The sequence below is a fragment of the Hyla sarda genome, chromosome 8 (assembly GCF_029499605.1).
Source record: "Hyla sarda isolate aHylSar1 chromosome 8, aHylSar1.hap1, whole genome shotgun sequence".
NCBI lineage: Eukaryota > Metazoa > Chordata > Amphibia > Anura > Hylidae > Hyla > Hyla sarda.
The window spans coordinates 16,066,183-16,079,788 of record NC_079196.1 but is presented as its reverse complement, the minus strand read 5'-3'; the positions used below and the strand labels follow the sequence as shown (position 1 = coordinate 16,079,788).

At 43.4% G+C, this 13,606-nt stretch overlaps 1 protein-coding gene across 5 annotated transcripts in view; it reads right to left on the bottom strand.

Moving 5' to 3' along the window:
• The window catches only part of CRYBA2 (crystallin beta A2), a 51,479-nt gene that overhangs the window by 15,688 nt on the left and 22,185 nt on the right, over positions 1 to 13,606 (bottom strand). Inside the window, exon 2 of one of the 5 annotated variants that reach the window (XM_056535479.1) lies at positions 8,541 to 8,690. The exons of 2 other annotated variants lie outside the window; for them this stretch is intronic. The gene's annotated coding sequence lies outside the window, so the exon portion shown is untranslated. Of the gene's footprint in view, positions 1 to 8,540; positions 8,835 to 9,020; positions 9,037 to 13,606 lie in introns of those variants that run through there. 2 more of the 5 variants (XM_056535482.1, XM_056535477.1) reach the window with 2 other exon arrangements.

The window sequence follows — 13,606 nt, the reverse complement described above, 5'->3', positions numbered from 1 at the left end:
AGCCGTTGGCTGTCCGGGCATGCTGGGAGTTGTTGTTTTGCAACAGCTGGAGGGCCACTGTTTGAAGCCCACTGCTCTAGACTGAGTTTCCTAATCAGCGCGCCTCCAGCTGTTGCAAAACTACATGCTGGGAGTTGTAGTTTTGCAACAGCTGGAGAACCACTGTTTGAAGGCCACTGCTCTAGACTGAGTTTCCCAATCAGTGTGCCTCCAGCTGTTGCAAAAATACAACACCCAGCATGCCCGGACAGCTGACGGCTGTCCGGGCATGCTGGGAGTTGTAGTTTTGCAACAGCTAGAGGGCCACTATTTGAAGCCCACTGCTCTAGACTGAGTTTCCTAATCAGTGCGCCTCCAGCTGTTGCAAAACTACAACTCCCAGCATGCCCGGACAGCCGATGGCTGTCCGGGCATGCTGGGAGTTGTAGTTTTGCAACAGCTGTAGAACCACTGTTTGAAGGCCACTGCTCTAGACTGAGTTTCCCAATCAGCGTGCCTCCAGCTGTTACAAAACTACATCTCCCAGCATGCTGGGATTTGAAGTTTTGCAACAGCTGCAGGGCCACAGTTTGAGACCACTGTGTTACACTGCATCCACTGAAGTTAGATTCACAAAGCTGTGTTCACACGGGGCATTTAAACAGCGAAATTTTACTGCTGCAATTTTACCGCTGTTTTCCCAAATCGACGTAAAAATGACGCTATTTTGACGTCATGCACATAATCGCGGTAAAGTAGCGTATGCAGAAAAATTGCGCAGTTTTACCACGAATTTAAGGTAAGATTACACTATTCGCCGTAAAAAAAAAAATTGCGAAATTTTCTATGCAATTTCTAAAAAAAATAAATTAATAATGGTAAAATTGCAGCATTAATGAACAGCACCATGTGAACACTGCCCAAGGGATATAGAGATATAATGCAGGTTTAGCCCCATTCAGGTGAATGAACTTATCCAAATGTATCTATCGGGCTGTGTTCACACCTTCAGGTTTTTTATTTCTTATTTATTGCAGTCATTGAATACAAAGCCAAAAAATGAATGAAAAACCAGGAAAAGTCTCATTCGTTCCTTTCTATGTGTCTTCTATTTATGTCCGGTATTTATATTCAAAAACTGCAATAAAAAAAAAAAAACCTGAAGGTGTGAACACGGCCTTGGGTCAGAAACTAAGAAATAGTCAGATAGTTTGTTACAAAGTTTTTGTTTTTTTTTTCCCCCCATAAGAATCTCAATTTCTCATCCATTTTTTTACGGTGACGAATTTCCCATTGACTTCTGATCCCCATCCAGTTGTAAAACTACAACTCCCAGCATGACTCTGACAGCTGAAAGGCTGGGAGTTGTAGTCTTGCAACAGCTGGAGTGCCGTAGTAAACGACTGCCACAGACCATTCATAAAGAAATATATATATATATAAATACATATACATATATACTGTCTCCAGCAGTTGCAGAACTACAACTCCTATGGCTGTCTGGGCATGCTGGGAGTTGTAGTTTAGCAAAATTTGAAGGTCCACAGTATGGAGACCACTGGTGTATAATGAAAAGGTCTGCATCTTCCCGATATAGTTTGTGTTTCAGCTCATGGCCATCATCAAGATCTCTGCTTGCTGTCAGTGAATTAGAACTTTCTTGCTTAAAGGGGCACTGCAGCCAAAATGAACTTATCCCCTATAGGGGATAACTAAGTAGCTGATTGCAGGAGGTCCCGTTCTGGAGATCGCGCGGAGGGGGGGGGGGGGGTGTTCCCAGAGTTCGGACCCCCCTTGCGATTAGCTACTTATCCTGTGGATAGGGGATAAGTTCATTTTGGCTGCAGTAACCCCTTTAAGCAAGAAAATTCTAATTCACTGACAGCAAGCAAAGATCTTGACAATGGACTCCGGACTGATACAGTGCAACAAACTTTCAGCTCAGAAGGGTCTGCACTGAATACTTTAAAGGGGTTATCCAGGCAAAAACTTATATATATATATATATATATATATATATATATATATATATATATATATATATATATCTCAACTGGCTCCAGAAAGTTAAACAGATTTGTAAATGACTTCTATTAAAAAAATCTTAATCCTTTCAGTACTTATAAGCTTCTGAAGTTAAGGTTCTTCTTTTCTGTCTCAGTGCTCTCTGATGACATGTGTCTCGGGAAACGCCTAGTTTAGAAGCAAATCCCCATAGCAAACCTCTTCTAAACTGGGCGGTTCTCGAGACAGGTGTCATCAGAGAGCACTTAGACAGAAAAGAACAACCTTAACTTCAGAAGCTCATAAGTACTGAAAGGATTAAAGGGGTTATCCAGGAAAAAACTTTTTTTTAAATATCAACTGGCTCCAGAAAGTTGAACAGATTTGTAAATTACTTCTATTAAAAAATCTTAATCCTTCCAGTACTTATGAGCTTCTGAAGTTTAGGTTGTTCTTTTCTGATGACACGTGTCTCGGGAACCGCCCAGTTTAGAAGAGGTTTGCTGTGGGAATTTGCTTCTAAACTGTGCATTTCCAGAGACACGTGTCATCAGAGATTACTCAGACAGAAAAGAACAACCTTAACTTCAGAAGCTCATAAGTACTGAAAGGATTAAGATTTTTTAATAGAAATAATTTTCAAATCTGTTTAACTTTCTGGAGCCAGTTGAAATATAAAAAAAAGTTTTTTCCTGGAATACCCCTTTAAGCAAGAAAGTTCTAATTCACTGACAGTAAGCAAAGATCTTGACAATGGACTCCGGACTGATACAGTGCAACAAACTTTCAGCTCAGAAGGGTCTGCACTGAATACTTTAAAGGGGTTATCCAGGCAAAAACTTTTTTTATATATATATATCAACTGGCTCCAGAAAGTTAAACAGATTTGTAAATTACTTCTATAAAAAAAAATCTTAAACCTTTCAGTACTTATGAGCTTCTGAAGTTAAGGTTGTTCTTTTCTGTCTAAGTTCTCTCTGATGACACCTGTCTCGGGAAACACCTAGTTTAGAAGCAAATCCCCATAGCAAACCTCTTCTAAACTGGGCGGTTCTCGAGACACGTGTCATCAGAGAGCACTTAGACAGAAAAGAACAACCTTAACTTCAGAAGCTCCTAAGTACTGAAAGGATTAAGATTTTTTAATAGAAGTAATTTTACAAATCTGTTTAACGTTCTGGAGCCAGTTGATATATATAAAAAAGTTTTTGCCCGGAATACCCCTTTAAGCTTGTGAGAAGTGTTCCCAGACCAGAAGTGAGAAGTGTTCTCATTCAAAGGCAGCAAGCAGTGATTTTGAAACTGAACTAAAGCACACAAAATAAGTCTATTAGGAACTTCCAGAACTTTTCATTATACCAGTGTTTTTCCAAACAGTGTGCCTCCAGCTGTTGCAAAACTACAACTCACCTATTGTTATAATGTTAAACTTATGTTTTTAAGAATTTTTGTTTATTTTAAATTTTCTATTTTATTATCTCTATCAGTGTTTTTCCAAACAGTGTGCCTCCAGCTGTTGCAAAACTACAACTCACCTATTGTTATAATGTTAAACTTATGTTTTTAAGAATTTTTGTTTATTTTTTATTTTCTATTTTATTATCTCTATCAGTGTTTCCCAACCAGGGTGCCTCCAGCTGTTGCAAAACTACAACTCCCAGCATGCCCGGACAGCCTTTGGCTGTCCGGGCATGCTGGGAGTTGTAGTTTTGCAACAGCTGGAGGCACACTGTTTGGGAAAACACTGCATAAGGGTACGTTCACACGAGTGGATCCCTTGAGCGTATTTTACGCTGTGTATCCACTGCTGAAGGACCGCTGTATGGTGCCTTTACATGTGCCTACGCTGCTACGAGCAGACACAGTGAAACGATATGCTAGTCGCCGCGCATGCGCGGTGTACACGCACACATCGCGGCCGCTCCCCCTGCTCTATGAGCTAGGCCGAGAGCTGCCGCGATGTGCACGTATACTGCGCATGTGCACGTACACTCTCACATCTCAGTGTGTCTGCTCGTAGCGGTGTATTGCTGCTCCGCGCAGGCACATGTAAAGGCAGGATACAGCGGTCCTTCAGCGGCGGATCCGCTCGTGTGAACGTACCCTTATACAGTAAAGTAAAACTTCCAGAAAAGACCACCCCTTTGACAAGACCATCTCCCATTTAGACTTCTGTGATTGGTTTCCCTGCTATAAGCAGAGCGCCTCCTTATTCCACCACTTTTTCCGGCCAATTTTTTAGTGGGGACCCCTTTAATATGCCCAAACTGAGCAGGAAAATGGGGAGACTTGGGTTCAACTGATTTTTATTATTAGGATTTTGTCATTTTACAAAGAAAATACATGTGAAAATGAGGATAACAGATTAGATACATGTAATTATGCTGAGATACCTTGGATCCAAAGTAAGAAAAATAGAGAGAGAGAGGAAGGGGGAAGCGTGTAAGACACATTGGGTAGGAGGCCGGAGGAGGACAAGGGAGGCTGTAGATGGGGAAAGACCATGCTCGGGACCAGAACTGAGATCAGGAGCTAGGACCAGTAATAATATGGGAAGCCATGATAGGACTAGGAATGAGGAGGGAGCCAGGATAGGACTAGGAATGAGATGGGAGTCATGCTAGGACTAGGAATGAGATGGGAACCATGCTAGGACTAAGAATGAGATGGGAACCATGCTAGGACCAGGAATGAGATGGGAGTCATGATAGGACCAGGAATGAGATGGGAGTCATGCTAGGACTAGGAATGAGATGGGAACCATGCTAGGACTAAGAATGAGATGGGGGTCATGATAGGACCAGGAATGAGATGGGAGTCATGATAGGACCAGGAATGAGATGGGAGTCATGATAGGACCAGGAATGAGATAGGAGCCTTGCTAGGACCAGGAATGAGATAGGAGCCATGATAGGACCAGGAATGAGATGGGAGCCATGATAGGACTAGGAATGAGATGGGAGCCATGATAGGACCAGGAATGAGATAGGAGCCATGATAGGACCAGGAATGAGATGGGAGCCATGATAGGACCAGGAATGAGATGGGAGCCATGATAGGACCAGGAATGAGATAGGAGCCATGATAGGACAAGTAATAAGATGGGAGCCATGATAGGACCAGAAATTCAATGGGAGCCATGATAGGACCAGGAATGAGATGGGAGCCATGATAGGACCAGGAATGAGATGGGAGCCATGATAGGACCAGGAATGAGATGGGAGCCATGACAGGACCAGGAATGAGATAGGAGCCATGATAGGACCAGGAATGAGATGGGAGCCATGATAGGACCAGGAATGAGATGGGAGCCATGATAGGACCAGGAATGAGATGGGAGCCATGATAGGACCAGGAATGAGATGGGAGCCATGATAGGACCAGGAATGATATGGGAGCCATGCTAGGACCAGTAATGAGATGGGAGCCATGATAGGACCAGTAATGATATGGGAGCCATGATAGGACCAGGAATGATATGGGAGCCATGATAGGACCAGGAATGAGATGGGAGCCATGATAGGACTAGGAATGATATGGGAGCCATGCTAGGACCAGTAATGAGATGGGAGCCATGATAGGACCAGGAATGATATGGGAGCCATGCTAGGACTCTAAGATTATTCAGAGGGGGGATTTGCCACGTGATAAAAGATCTTGCTCTTCCCTCACTATTTGTGATTATTTACCCATAGAAGACCAATAGGAAAGTAACAATTCCCTATAACAATAGGAACAGGCTGCCCCCCCCCCCCCCCCCCCATATTGGCTCCTATAGTTGCAGACAGTGTGTGGCCCTATAGATCAGGGGCCCCTGGAGTCTCAACAGGACAATGTCCCTCAGCTCTTGAGATCATACTATGGAAACCACACCCAGGGCAGGTAAATAATGGGGAACTGGGGTCAGGGAGGGGCCCGGGGCCCGGCACAGAGGACAATATCCTGTCTGTCCAGGATACTCAGCAGGACGGGGCGGGACAGGATTTTTCCGGTGAATACGTCACCATGGTATGTTATGGAATCACTACTCATGCATTACACCAGGGCCGGGTCACACTCATCACTAGAGAAGACCAGAACAATACACTTGGTGCTTCATTTATTTTTTTTACTTTTTCTAAAATCTCTGCTTGCTGTCAGTGAATATGAATATTCTTCTTTACATCCAGGGTCTGAAAACCAACTGACCTAATGGTTCTAAGCGGGGGGGTTTGCAACCATAATATATATGGTCTAGGTCAGTGATCTCCTATTGCAAAACTACAACTCCCAGCATGCCCCGACAGCCAACAGCAAGCAGAGATCTTGACAATAGTGAAAATAGCAGAACTTCTTATTGTACAGTGAATGAGCTTTATTTACAGGAAACTGGAAAACTCCTCACATCAGGAGGACGGGATCGACGTTATAGGACGCGGATAATCTGTGTTTACCGTCACAGTCTGAACATTCCTTGTGACCGGCGCGGAGCGCGACAAACAGCCACGTGGCGGCACCACAACAGGAGTGCAACACGTCTGCCCCTCCCCACGTCTATAATAGGGATAGATAGATAAATAGATAAATATGAGATAGAAAGATATGAGATAGATAGATAGATAGAAAGATAGATATGAGATAGATAGATAGATAAATATGAGATAGAAAGATATGAGATAGATAGATAGAAAGATAGATATGAGATAGATAGATAGATAAATATGAGATAAAAAGATATGAGATAGATAGATAGATAGATAGATATGAGATAGATAGATAGATAAATATGAGATAGAAAGATATGAGATAGATAGATAGATAGATAGATAGATATGAGATAGATAAATATGAGATAAAAAGATATGAGATAGATAGATAGATAGATAGATATGAGATAGATAGATAGATAAATATGAGATAGAAAGATATGAGATAGATAGATAGATAGATAGATAGATAGAAAGATAGATATGAGATAGATAGATAGATAGATAGATAGAAAGATAGATATGAGATAGATAGATATAAGATAGATATGAGATAGAAAGATATGAGATAGATAGATATAAGATAGATAGATAGATATGAGCTTGATAGATAGATAGATAGATAGATAGATAGATATGAGATTGATAGATATGAGAGAGATATGATAGATAGATAGATAGATAGATAGATATGAGAGATAGATAGATAGATAGATAGATAGATAGATAGATATGAGATAGATATGAGATAGATAGATAGATATGAGATAGATAGATATGAGATAGATAGATATAAGAGATAGATATGAGATAGATAGATAGATAGATAGATATGAGATAGATAGATATGAGATAGATAGATATGAGATGGATAGATATGAGATGGATAGATATGAGATAGATAGATAGATAGATAGATAGATATGAGATAGATAGATAGATAGATAGATAGATAGAAAGATATGAGATAGATAGATATGAGATAGATAGATATAAGAGATAGATATGAGATAGATAGATAGATAGATAGATATGAGATAGATAGATAGATATGAGATTGATAGATATGAGATGGATAGATATGAGATAGATAGATAGATATGAGATAGATAGATATGAGATAGATAGATATGAGATAGATAGATATGAGATAGATAGATATGAGATAGATAGATATGAGATAGATAGATATAAGATAGATAGATATAAGATAGATAGATATGAGATAGATAGATATGAGATAGATAGATAGATAGATATGAGATAGATAGTTATAAGATAGATAGATATAAGATAGATAAATATGAGATAGATAGATAGATAGATAGATATGAGATAGATAGATATGAGATAGATAGATAGATAGATAGATCTGAGATTGATAGATAGATAGATATGAGAGATAGATAGAGATGAGATAGATACGAGATAGATAGATATGAGATAGATAGATATGAGATAGATAGATAGATATGAGATAGATATGAGATAGATAGATAGATAGATATGAGAGATAGATAGATAGAGATAGATATGAGATAGATAGATAGATAGATATGAGATAGATATGAGATAGATAGATAGATAGATAGATATGAGATAGATAGATATGAGATAGATAGATATAAGAGATAGATATGAGATAGATAGATAGATATGAGATAGATAGATAGATAGATATAAGAGATAGATATGAGATTGATAGATATGAGATGGATAGATATGAGATAGATAGATAGATAGATAGATAGATATGAGATAGATAGATATGAGATAGATAGATAGATATGAGATAGATAGATATGAGATAGATAGATATGAGATAGATAGATATAAGATAGATAGATATAAGATAGATAGATATGAGATAGATAGATAGATAGATATGAGATAGATAGATATAAGATAGATAGATATAAGATAGATAGATATGAGATAGATAGATACGAGATAGATAGATATGAGATAGATAGATATGAGATAGATAGATAGATAGATATGAGATAGATAGATAGATATGAGATAGATAGATATGAGATAGATAGATAGATAGATAAACCAAAATGAAAAAATATGATTTTCACACAAGACCTTGGAGTCCTGACGACTGGATATAAAGCTTTGTATTTGCTGCCAGCAGTGATGACACCACTGACATGCTAGTTGCTCCATGTTCATCCGTTCCCTGCAGTGCAGCTCTATGTCTTCTCCCTCTTGGGTTCTTGGCTTGTTTTAAGTTGCCTGTGATTGATGAATGTGACACAGGCAGCTAAAGCAAGTCTGGGAAACAGGAGCCATCCATCAGATACTGCGGGGGCCAAACAACACCGGGGGCCCCTATATATACATGAGGAGGACTATATATATATATACATGAGGAGGACTCTATATATACATGAGGAGGACTATATCTATATACATGAGGAGGACTCTATATATACATGAGGAGGACTCTATATATATACATGAGAAGGACTATATATATATATATATACACACATGAGGAGGACTCTATATATATACACATGAGGAGGACTCTATATATATACATGAGAAGGACTATATATACACACGAGGAGGACTCTATATATATATACATGAGAAGGACTATATATATATATATATATATACACACACACACATGAGGAGGACTCTATATATGTCACGAATCGGCTGGCAGGAGGTGGATCCTCTGTGCCAGAGAGGGATTGGCGTGGACCGTGCTAGTGGACCGGTTCTAAGTCACTACTGGTTTTCACCAGAGCCCGCCGCAAAGCGGGATGGTCTTGCTGCGGCGGTAGTGACCAGGTCGTATCCACTAGCAACGGCTCAACCTCTCTGACTGCTGAAGATAGGCGCGGTACAAGGGAGTAGACAGAAGCAAGGTCGGACGTAGCAGAAGGTCGGGGCAGGCAGCAAGGATCGTAGTCAGGGGCAACGGCAGGAGGTCTGGAACACAGGCTAGGAACACACAAGGAAACGCTTTCACTGGCACAATGGCAACAAGATCCGGCGAGGGAGTGCAGGGGAAGTGAGGTATACATAGGGAGTGCACAGGTGAACACACTGATTAGAACCACTGCGCCAATCAGCGGCGCAGTGGCCCTTTAAATCGCAGAGACCCGGCGCGCGCGCGCCCTAGGGAGCGGGGCCGCGCGCGCCGGGACAGGACCGACGGAGAGCGAGTCAGGTACGGGAGCCGGGGTGCGCATCGCGAGCGGGCGCCACCCGCATCGCGAATCGCATCCCGGCTGGAGGCGGAATCGCAGCGCACCCGGTCAGTGGATCTGACCGGGGCGCTGCGGGAGCGAGAGTGTAGCGAGCGCTCCGGGGAGGAGCGGGGACCCGGAGCGCTCGGCGTAACAGTACCCCCCCCCTTGGGTCTCCCCCTCTTCTTAGAGCCTGAGAACCTGAGGACCAGATTTTTATCTAGGATATTGTCCTCAGGTTCCCAGGATCTCTCTTCAGGACCACAGCCTTCCCAGTCAACCAAAAAGAAGGTTTTTCCTCTGACCTTTTTGGAGGCCAGTATCTCCTTTACAGGAAAGATGTCTGAAGAACCGGAGACAGGAGTGGGAGAGATAAGTTTAGGAGAGAAACGGTTGATGATGAGTGGTTTAAGAAGAGAAACGTGAAAGGCATTAGGAATACGAAGAGAAGGAGGGAGAAGAAGTTTATAAGAGACAGGATTAATCTGGCACAAAATTTTGAAAGGACCAAGATAGCGTGGTCCCAATTTGTAGCTGGGAACACGGAAGCGGACATATTTAGCGGAGAGCCATACCTTGTCTCCGGGAGAAAAAATGGGGGGAGCTCTTCTTTTCTTATCAGCAAACTTCTTCATGCGTGATGAAGCCTGTAAGAGAGAATTTTGGGTCTCTTTCCATATGGTGGAAAGATCACGAGTTATTTCATCCACAGCGGGTACACCAGAGGGCAAGGGAGTAGGGAGGGGGGGAAGAGGGTGACGGCCGTACACCACGAAAAATGGGGATTTGGAAGAAGATTCAGAAACTCTGAAGTTATACGAGAATTCGGCCCATGGTAGAAGATCTGCCCAGTCATCCTGGCGGGAGGAAACAAAATGCCGTAAATAATCACCCAGGACCTGGTTAATTCTTTCTACTTGCCCATTGGATTGAGGATGATAAGCAGAAGAAAAGTTTAATTTAATCTTGAGTTGTTTACAGAGAGCCCTCCAGAATTTAGACACGAATTGGACGCCTCTATCCGAGACGATCTGCGTGGGCAACCCGTGAAGACGAAAAATGTGTACAAAAAATTGTTTTGCCAACTGAGGCGCTGAAGGAAGACCAGGAAGAGGGATGAAATGTGCCATCTTGGAAAATCGATCAACGACCACCCAAACAACAGTGTTGCCACGGGATGGGGGTAAGTCTGTAATAAAGTCCATACCAATCAGAGACCAAGGCTGTTCGGGGACAGGCAGAGGATGAAGAAGACCAGCGGGCTTCTGGCGAGGAGTCTTATCCCGGGCACAGACAGTGCAGGCTCGCACAAAATCCACAACATCCGTCTCCAGAGTCGGCCACCAATAGAAGCGAGAGATGAGTTGCACGGATTTCTTGATGCCCGCATGACCTGCGAGATGGGAGGAGTGACCCCATTTGAGGATTCCGAGGCGTTGGCGTGGAGAGACGAAGGTCTTCCCTGGAGGAGTTTGCCTGATGGAGGCTGGAGAAGAGGAGATCAGACAGTCAGGAGGAATGATGTGTTGCGGAGAGAGCTCTACTTCCGAGGCGTCCGAGGAACGAGAGAGTGCATCGGCCCTAATGTTCTTATCGGCAGGCCGAAAGTGAATTTCAAAATTAAATCGGGCAAAGAACAGAGACCACCGGGCCTGGCGAGGGTTCAGCCGTTGGGCAGACTGGAGATAGGAGAGATTCTTGTGATCGGTGTAAATAATAACAGGAGAACTTGATCCCTCCAGCAGATGCCTCCATTCCTCAAGTGCTAATTTAATGGCCAGTAGCTCTCGATCCCCGATGGAGTAGTTCCTCTCTGCCGGAGAGAAGGTCTTAGAAAAAAAACCACAAGTAACAGCATGCCCGGAAGAATTTTTTTGTAGAAGGACCGCTCCCGCTCCTACTGAGGAGGCATCAACCTCCAATAGGAAGGGTTTAGATGGGTCAGGTCTGGAGAGCACGGGAGCTGAAGAAAAGGCAGACTTGAGCTGTTTAAAGGCGTCTTCCGCTTGAGGAGGCCATGACTTAGGATTGGCATTCTTTTTGGTTAAAGCCACGATAGGAGCCACAATGGTGGAAAAATGTGGAATAAATTGTCTGTAATAATTGGCGAACCCAAAAAAACGTTGGATAGCACGGAGTCCGGAGGGGCGTGGCCAATCTAAGACGGCAGAGAGTTTGTCTGGATCCATTTGTAGTCCCTGGCCAGAGACCAAGTATCCTAGGAAAGGAAGAGATTGACATTCAAACAGACATTTCTCCATTTTGGCATAAAGTTGATTGTCTCGAAGTCTCTGAAGAACCATGCGGACATGCTGGCGGTGTTCTTCTAAGTTGGCAGAAAAAATCAGAATATCGTCCAGATACACAACAACACAGGAATATAAGAGATCACGAAAAATTTCATTAACAAAGTCTTGGAAGACGGCAGGGGCGTTGCACAGGCCAAAGGGCATGACCAGATACTCAAAGTGTCCATCTCTAGTGTTAAATGCCGTTTTCCATTCATCCCCCTCCCTGATGCGGATGAGATTATAAGCACCTCTTAAGTCCAGTTTGGTAAAGATGTGGGCACCTTGGAGGCGATCAAAGAGTTCTGAGATAAGAGGTAGGGGGTAGCGGTTCTTTACCGTGATTTTATTAAGACCGCGGTAGTCAATGCAAGGACGTAGGGAGCCATCTTTTTTGGACACAAAGAAAAATCCGGCTCCGGCAGGAGAGGAGGATTTGCGGATAAACCCCTTTTTTAAATTTTCCTGGATGTACTCCGACATAGCAAGAGTCTCTGGGGCAGAGAGAGGATAAATTCTGCCCCGGGGTGGAGTAGTGCCTGGGAGGAGGTCAATAGGACAGTCATAAGGCCTGTGAGGAGGTAAAGTCTCAGCTTGTTTTTTGCAAAAAACATCCGCAAAGTCCATATAGGCCTTAGGGAGACCGGTTACAGGGGGAACCACAGGGTCACGGCAAGGAGTACTGGTAACCGGTTTAAGGCAGTCCTTGAAACAAGAGGGACCCCAACTCTTGATCTCCCCTGTGGACCAATCCAGGGTTGGGGAATGGTGTTGAAGCCAGGGTAGTCCAAGGAGAATTTCGGAAGTGCAATTGGAGAGGACCAAAAACTCAATTTTTTCGTGGTGAGGTCCGATGCACATTAGGAGGGGTTCCGTGCGGTAACGCACGGCACAGTCCAATCTTTCATTGTTAACACAATTGATGTAGAGGGGTCTGGCGAGACTGGTCACTGGGATGTTGAACCTGTTGATGAGAGAGGCCAAAATAAAGTTTCCTGCAGATCCGGAGTCCAAGAAGGCCTTAGTGGAGAAGGAGAAGGTAGAGGCAGATATCCGCACAGGCACAGTAAGACGTGGAGAAGCAGAGTTGACATCAAGGACTGTTTCACCTCTGTGCGGAGTCAGCGTACGTCTTTCCAGGCAGGGAGGACGGATAGGACAATCCTTCAGGAAGTGTTCGGTACCGGCACAGTACAGGCAGAGATTCTCCATGCGGCGTCGTGTCCTCTCTTGAGGTGTCAGGCGAGACCGGTCAACTTGCATAGCCTCCACGGCGGAAGGCACAGGAACGGATTGCAGAGGACCAGAGGAGAGAGGAGCCGGGGAGAAAAAACGCCTCGTGCGAACAAAGTCCATATCCTGGCGGAGCTCCTGACGCCTTTCGGAAAAACGCATGTCAATGCGAGTGGCTAGATGAATGAGTTCATGTAGGTTAGCAGGAATTTCTCGTGCGGCCAGAACATCTTTAATGTTGCTGGATAGACCTTTTTTAAAGGTCGCGCAGAGGGCCTCATTATTCCAGGAAAGTTCTGAAGCAAGAGTACGGAATTGCACGGCGTACTCGCCAACGGAAGAATTACCCTGGACCAGGTTCAGCAGGGCAGTCTCAGCAGAAGAGGATCGGGCAGGTTCCTCAAAGACACTTCGAATTTCCGAGAAG